The 7,942-nt window shown below is 47.9% G+C and overlaps 1 protein-coding gene across 10 annotated transcripts in view; it reads right to left on the bottom strand.

Moving 5' to 3' along the window:
- The window catches only part of PHF21A (PHD finger protein 21A), a 125,786-nt gene extending 118,756 nt beyond the window's left edge, over positions 1-7,030 (bottom strand). For 8 of the 10 annotated variants that reach the window (XM_068193521.1, XM_068193524.1, XM_068193519.1 and 5 more), the window contains exons 1-2: positions 6,063-6,481; positions 5,343-5,428 (exon numbers count right to left, since the gene is read on the bottom strand). The gene's annotated coding sequence lies outside the window, so the exon portion shown is untranslated. The other 2 variants (XM_068193516.1, XM_068193515.1) reach the window with 2 other exon arrangements.
- Positions 7,031-7,942: the final 912 nt, after the last annotated feature.

Consider the following 7,942-nt stretch of genomic DNA (forward strand, 5'->3'; position numbering starts at 1 on the left):
GAAACAACCAGGGAACAAAATTTAAAAGTCCTCCTTTTTTCCCCCCCTCCCGCTTCCCTGAACTCTGGATTATTATTATTAAAACAATTAAAAAACAATAATATGCATATAAAATTCCATCTAAGAACTTATATGCTTCCCTAGTCCTTGTAGTAGAAGACAGTCTTTGCAGCATTTCCAGGCTAGCAGGCAGCACCTGCAGAAACATGCAAAAGAAAAAGGACCATGCAAAAGGAAAAGGCTGGGCCAAGAGAAAGACAGCATCCCACTGCAACAGAAAGAAATGGTGATGCTTTAGTCACCTGAAAGTCACCCTGATGCACTTCCCTATAGAGGCAACAGGCCTCAGGAGCATCTAAAGGTTTTGTCAATACAGCAATGCTGTCCGTAGGCCAGACAGCTGTTGCCATAGTTACTATCAGTCAGCTTATCAGAAAATAATTATTGCGATTACTCAGAAGTTTTGTTAAAACAATTTAAAGCTTCAATAGGATACCACTTGATCTCTTCAATTAACTGTTTGCAACTATGCTGCCTTTGGGATCCATACAGTTAACTTGGATCTGCAAGGTTGAAGTGGAAAAGGGGAAGGAATCAATGTTCCTTCTCCCTTTCATACTGACAGCTTGTATTTCATACGCAGAAACAAGGAAGCTGAACCACACGTAAGCTTGGCTGCTCTGCTAGAGTTCTCTCACAGGCCATCTTAGAGTCACAGGCTCAAATCTGCCCTCATTTGGTTTAACTACTCACACGTCCACACTGCAATTCAAGAAACACACCGGCTACATTTTCAAAGCTTACTTTTAATCACACATGCCAAGGTAGAGTCCCTCACTTCAGAGGCAGGTGACACAACTTCTGTACCAAGTGAACTTTGCCTCTTGTCTTACTGTCAGGTAGAAGGGCGGAATCACAAAACACACATTTTAAGAAATCGGACATTAAAAATGCATAGAAGCTGTATGAATGTGGCCTAGAACAGAGCTCACAGGAAGCAGAGCCTCACTGCTCCTGTACCTCTTATAGATGCATTCCCACCAGTAACAACAAACATTGGGCTTGGGCTGGGGTCTGGGGGGTGGAGGAAACGTGTTTGTTTTGTGGTGTGCGGTTTTTCAAAGCATGCTTTGAGCATACAGTCTCTAATCAAAAGAGTGAGCATTTGTAACGACAGCAAACAAGAAATCTCGGGCAAGAGGGAACAAATAATAGGTCAAACCATCTAGGCAAAGAGCTTTTAAGGCACGGGGAACTTGATAATTCCAACAGAGATATTAAACTGGTGTAAACAATATACCAGAAAATAATGCTGTAGAAAAGCCGGTATCATGCAGCACATTTTTTCCTCAAAAATCTGGAATGATCAAAGTATTAAAACAAAAGATTCTGTGGCAAAGTTGGGGGTTTGTTAGGACAGTAGGCAAGGAAGATTAAAGGAAGGGACCTGTTAGAACTTTCTACAGCTAAAAAAATTATTTTGGGGATGGGCGATTCTAACTGCAAAGTCTGATTACAATGCAAGTGCATCTTTCCTCAGCACTAAGTACTTTTTAAAAACTCCTTAGATTTCTGTACATTTTACAGCTTTTCTATGATCTACACTTCACTTTTGTGAAGTTTTGACATAACAAAAGCATAATCAAAAACTTTAAATCATACTTTAACAATTTCAGTCCAGAGAGGAACTTTGTAAAGTGCAGGAGCCATAAATAAAAACTAATGAAAGAGACAAAGCAGCTGCATTTTATTTTTTTAATGGGACTCTATGTGCCATAAGGCAAAAAATGAAAAGAAAATGAGAAAATACCACGTTGCCCCCCACCCCAGCAGTAAATGTAAATAATTTTTTTTTTTTGCCTGCATAATGCATGTCTCCACCACCAGGACAAGCCAGACACTGGCTTTGTGCTATACTGAACATGAAATAGTACTGTAAGATACCTATAAAAACTATCTTTCTGTACCCTCTAATTACAAGATACAGAAGTAAGTACCAGCCCTTTGCATTCAGCAGACATCTCAAAACCCTTCTGTGCTCTGCCCCACCTTTCCACTATATGGTTTGTTCCTAAAAAACCTTTGTGCTGTTAAAATACATCAGAAACAGGATGTGAGCTACTTTCTGGCACAGAGTAATTGAACAAGGGCAATTCACAAACATACAGGAGCCAGGCGTTTTGTAGAGTCTTACTCTTCTAGTATACAGCTACACATGTGACTGCACAGTTGTGAGCATAAAGGGTGAAGGGGACAGAGAAAAAATATTATTAGAAGCTTAATAATAGGTTTTTAGCACTGCCCCTTCTACACAAGAAGCCTCTCCTGAAGGAGATGCTTTACAGCTCACATCTCCATGAGATGGCCCTCCAAAAAGCAAAGTTCTATGACCCCATGAAGTTCTTTCTTATCTTTAATATTTTAAACAAGTAAAACCAGCAAACCCAAAACAACAGTAAAAAGGTTAGGGTCACCAACACATGTTTCTCACATGACTTTCACCTTGAGTTTCTGGTACCTGTGCAAAATACCAATAGTACATGAAATAAGATAGTCCATTCAGGTTCCCTCAAACTGGACTAAAATAAAAGAGAAATCTCCATTGCAAACAATTTCCAGTAGTATCAATTCATTCGAACAAATAAAATTCTTCATGGCTCTGAGAAAAAGGATAAAGGAACTGAACAGCTACAATGTGTTCATTATAAACAAACTGCATGAACAACACAAGTGATAGCCAGGCTCACTATCAAAGCTTTCCAACTGCACACAAAATTACACAACTTTTTAAGGAGTCAATAAAACACATCTTATTTTCAAGAAGAAGTACATGAAAATTGTGTCCTTTGTAAGGATCCACACCAAGATTTTTTTTTTTAATCATAATTTCTACAGAGAAGTTTAATAGGCACACACAAAACTTCATCTCCAAAAAAAAAAGTAAAGTTGGAATAAGAAATAGTTAGGACCAATATCTGAAACACACCTGAAGCTTAAAAGCCTAGTGAAGAGACAGCTTTACAAAACCTAAACTTAAAGTGGAGATCTCACTATTGAACCTGGGAAACACAATAGCATGTTTTTCTAAGCAGCCTAAGTTTCCATTTCCTACTTTTGCTTTTTTTAAGTTCTTTGAAGGAAAGTTTTTTTTTGTTTTCCCTAAAGGAAGAAAACCACTTTCAAATGCCTGCTTCCATCAATAAAACTAGTTCAGGATGCACATAGAGGAGACTAAAGACTAAAAATTTTCAGGTAAAAATCTTAAAAACACTAATGGCAAAAAAAATATTAATAACAAAGGCTCCTCCACATAACATTTTGAATTACACAACACGTTAGCTTCACTATTTAAATGAAAAATCACTAAAACCCATAATGGGATCCATTCCAAATTTCTTGTTGCTCAGGTCACTAAGGCTGAAATCTTGGGATATGACATAGCTGACATCCATCTGGTGGCAAGTACTCCCAGCGAGCAAGCACCTACCTTCTGCTAGACAATGGGTCTCTCAAGACCTTGAAGAGATACTCTATATACACTACTGTACAACATGAAATGAATGGATAGAGAGGCTGCTCCATAATCCTTCTATATCAGCTCAAACCCCTAGCTGATATAACTATCATAAAATAATCCCTCTACCATAGTGAAGTTGAAAGTTTTAAAAACATTTGAGAATCTCATCATCTATTTTTAAATACAGTTTTAAAGTTTCATTTACTGAGCTACAGAATTCCTTTCTAGAAATCAACACTTAAAAATGCCCTCAAAGAAAGTTTCATTTAGCTATCATGAAGCATGCACAGATATAAACAAAATTTCCAAAGACTGTGATCTTTCTCCTAAGATATGATAATTAACCAATATGGGTAGTTATGCTAATTTTTTTTTATTTCTTTAAGATCCTGTTCTCAGTAGCAATTTAATGTCACTATTTAAAAACTATAAAGTTGTATTATACACAATAACTAACAAGTTCAATATTAAAGTTCTGCTGTTACATGTTAACCTGGTAGAAGTAATGAATTTTAGAATTTAAGGGCTTTTTTTAAACAAGGCATTGAAACACATGTCATTTTTTTTTTCACAAATGAAGCCTCAAAATAAGCCTCCCTTTATCAAAGTTAGAAATTCCCCTGCTATGTAGCAGGTCTAGCCTCACCGGCTAACTGGGAAATCACAGGAAGGCCAGAGGAAGCCAAGTTACAAAACTGAAACTAAGCAGGTGTCTTCATTGTTAGAAGTGAGCACAATGAGAAAAAGGGGCGGGGGGGGGGAGGTGGGGGGAGGGAGGAAGAGAAAAATAAAGAGTAAACAGACAGCCAAAACCCATTTTATTTCTGATACCTGAAAATCTACAGCTAAGCAAAAAAGAGATGCTTCTATCTACACATATGGGTGTACAGGAGTATCTAGCCTTTAACCTGATAACAAGCAACAGCACAAGAAAATTTGCCTGGCCCAAAGAAGCCTGCCTCCTCCTCAAGCCCTGCCATTACGGAGTGCACATCCCCACCTGATTTCTCCATGCTCAGACCCACCATATATCATAGGACACAACTTTCTCGTGACACGCACGTTATTACCCCCAGTGGGACCTTTTTACATGCAGTCTCCACAGTGAACAAAAGTTCATTGTCAAGCTCAGTGCTTGGGCCCAAATATCCAAGAGGATAGAAGGGGGAGAGAAAGGGAAAAAGTGCTCCTATCTGCAATTAAAAGATTTGTAGGCAATCACCGTTACTTACAATTAAAAAGTGGGAACAGGTGTAGCAGATATCATAGTTTGATAGCTGAACAAAGAATATTACAGCACGTGACTGAAATGTGATGACATTTGTTCACCAATCGAAAACAAAAGCCACTCTCCAATGGCACTCTTTCCTCCACCCCCAAGAATTAGGAACTTAGAAATTTCTCCATATTGAAACACATCTGTTCATAGCCTTATTTTTTGACACTTGAGAAGAAGTTGAATGAAGAGCTCCATGCATTAATAAAATACGAATTCACCCAAAAAACCGCAGCGTACTAAACCATCAGCACCCACCAAACTGCAGAGGTGGTTGAGAAGAAAGCTCTACCGACAGTGAAGCATGGAATAATAAAGAATAGGAAAAAACAAAACACACACCACCACAAAAAGAAAAAAAGAAAAAATCCTTCAGGAAGGCAAGTGAAGAAAGGAAAGGAGCATGCATAAGAGGACTACACCAAATGGCAGAGTCCCACATAGAGCCCCACTCCACCTACACGGGCGCAGGAGGGAGGGAAAGAAACCAAAATAAAGAAGTGTCCGTGCCCAGTGCTGGGGCAGGCGTGGGCACCCCCGGCCCCGTACCTGTGCGGGAAGGGCAGCCACAGGGCGAGGGGAGCAGGCCCGGCTCCGGAATAACAAGTTGCTGAAGAAACGGAATTTTCCCGGCGCTGCTCGGGCCACAAAGACGAATGAAAGGAAGGAGGGAAGCGGAAAAAAAAAAAAAAAAAAAAAAAAAAAAAAAAAAAAAAGAAAGAAAAACCGCAGCAGCGGATTTACTACGAATTATCCATCACCGTGAGCGGCATCATTTCCCAGATAATAATAAAACTTCCCCGACAGCATCGCGGCGAAGAACCCGACCGAGAGAAAAGGGCCTGGAAATAATCATCCTGAAGGAAACCGGAGGGGAGGGGATAAGCCTCCCTCCCCCACCCCATCCCCAGTGCAATGTGTCATCTCCTTCCCCTGCTCCTCCCCCCAACCCCAATGTGTCACCTCCTCCTTTTACCCCAAGTGTCACCCTCCTCCACCTCTCCCGCTCCCGCTCGCAAACTTCTGCCGGGGAGGCCGGGGGGCCGCCCCGGGACGCTCCGCTATTCCCCGCCACCCCCCCGAGGGAGGGGCCGGGGGCCGCGGAGAAGTTGCTGCTCCTCATCGCCAAGTTGGCCGGAGAGTGCGGGGAGCGCCGGCGCCATCCCGGGGGGCGCGGGTGGGAGAGGGGGGGACGGCGCCCGGGGGGCGGGGGGGGGCAGGGAGGAAGAGGAGGAGGAGGAGGCGAATCCGAAAGGTGGGATACTACACCCTGCTGGCGGCGGCGGTGCTGCTGCGGGCCGGCCGGGGTCCCCCTGGCAGGACCTCTCTGTGAGGGGGAGGACTCTTCTTCATAGGGGGAGGGTGCCGGCGCCGCCGCTCCTCTGGGCCTCCCTGTCCCCCTCTTCTGGGCGCCTCTCTCTCTCTCCTCTCACTTTCTTTAAGCTAAGCGGGGAGTGGAAGATGGTAGGTTGCTCCCTTCTCCTCCTCCTCCTCTTCGCTCGCTCTCGCCTCTGTGGGGTCCTTTTCCTTCCCCCTCTCCGCGGGGGGCTCCTCCTGCGGCGGGGAGGAGGGAGCGGGCGGGGAGGGCGGCACGAAGCCGAAGAGGTGCAGGAGGAGAGAAACTGTAACACAAAAACAAGCCGAGAAGCTGAACTCTTCTTCAATCCCATTCACCCGGCCCGGCCGCAGCACACCGCTCGCCGGGATCCCTCCGCCGCCGGCCTCCCTGCCTGCCTGCCTGCGGCGCGCTCCCGACACGCCGCCGCGCGCGCCCCCGTCCGGCCCGGCCCGGCCCGGCCCGCCGCTGGAGACCCACCGGGGAACCGGGAACCGGCGGGCCCACGCCCACGCTCCCCACTCCCCGTTGCGACGGTGGGACGCCGCCGGCCGGGCCCGGGCCAGGGCAAGATGGGGAGCCAGGAGGGCGGGCTCGGCGGCTTCTCCTGAGGGGGGACTACTTGACGTGTCGGTGCGGCGAATTTATTTCCCTTTGCCTAAGGAACGGGCTGTGCTGCGGCACCCATTGCCTAGGGAAAAAGCCCGGATGTAAAGTGAGTGAAACTAAAGTAGAGTGAAGTAGGGCACCAAACTCTGCCGGAGCAGCGGCGCCGCCGGCCGCGGCCGCGGGGGGCACTGAGCGGCCGCACCGCCCCACACCGCCGGTACCGGGCGGCCGTGAGGGCGCGGGGTCCGGGGAGAGCAGTGCGGGGGCGGCCGCGCGTCAGCCGAGGAGCCCCCCCCGCGCACACAGACACGCACACAGACACACGCACACGCACACACAGACACACGCACCCCTCCCTCCCTCCCCGCGCCCGCCCGGCCGGCCCGGCTGCGCGGGGCTCGGCGGGGGCGGCGCACGGGCGCGCGCGCGGGGCCGCGCGCAGGAAGCGGAGAGCGGTGGGGGGGGGGGTGGCGGTGGCGCGCGCGGGCGGGAGGAGCCGGCGCGCGGGGCCCTGCCGCGAGGGGCTCCGCACAGGAAGTTGATGCAACAGGGCCGCGGGAGGGGGGCGGGGGGCGCGCAGGAAGCGGCGGCGGGAGGGAGCGCGGGAGCGCGGCGGCCTCACGCCCGTGGATGAGGCGCGGATGCGCCACGGCCCGCTCGCCCGGGCCAAGGGCCGCCCTCTCTCGCTCCCTCCCTCCCCGCTTCGCCGGCCCTGCCATGTTATTCGAAGGAATAGCGCACACGCTCGCCGCGCGGCCGGGTAGGAAGGGAGGGTGTTCCCTCCTCCACCTCGCCGTTCACGCAGCGGGCTTGGCTTATTTATTTATTAACTTACTACTCCAGTGCCGGGCGATGCTGCCATTTGCTTTCGTGCGAGCGGCGGCGCATCAGCCTTCTCTGGTTTTTTGTTTTGTTTTTTTTTTTCCCTCCCGATTCCTCTTCTAATTCCCCTCCAGAAAGGGGAAAGGAAAAAAAAAATAAAAAGGAAGAAGAAACCAACAAAAAGCAACCGTGACGAGTCAGAAACTTTCATGGGCAGGTTCAAAGCAGGGAAGTTTACACACAGATCAGAACGTTTCTGCGGCACTCGTTGGCGTGGAAATCAAAGATCCGTGACTTGGGCTTCGGGGGCTCCTCGCTCCCTCCGTCGTACCCTCGGGCGGCTCTGGGCCCGCCTGTGCCGGCGGCTCGGGGAGCACGGTCC

Source organism: Anomalospiza imberbis, chromosome 6 (genome assembly GCF_031753505.1).
Source record: "Anomalospiza imberbis isolate Cuckoo-Finch-1a 21T00152 chromosome 6, ASM3175350v1, whole genome shotgun sequence".
NCBI classification, from domain to species: Eukaryota; Metazoa; Chordata; class Aves; order Passeriformes; family Viduidae; genus Anomalospiza; species Anomalospiza imberbis.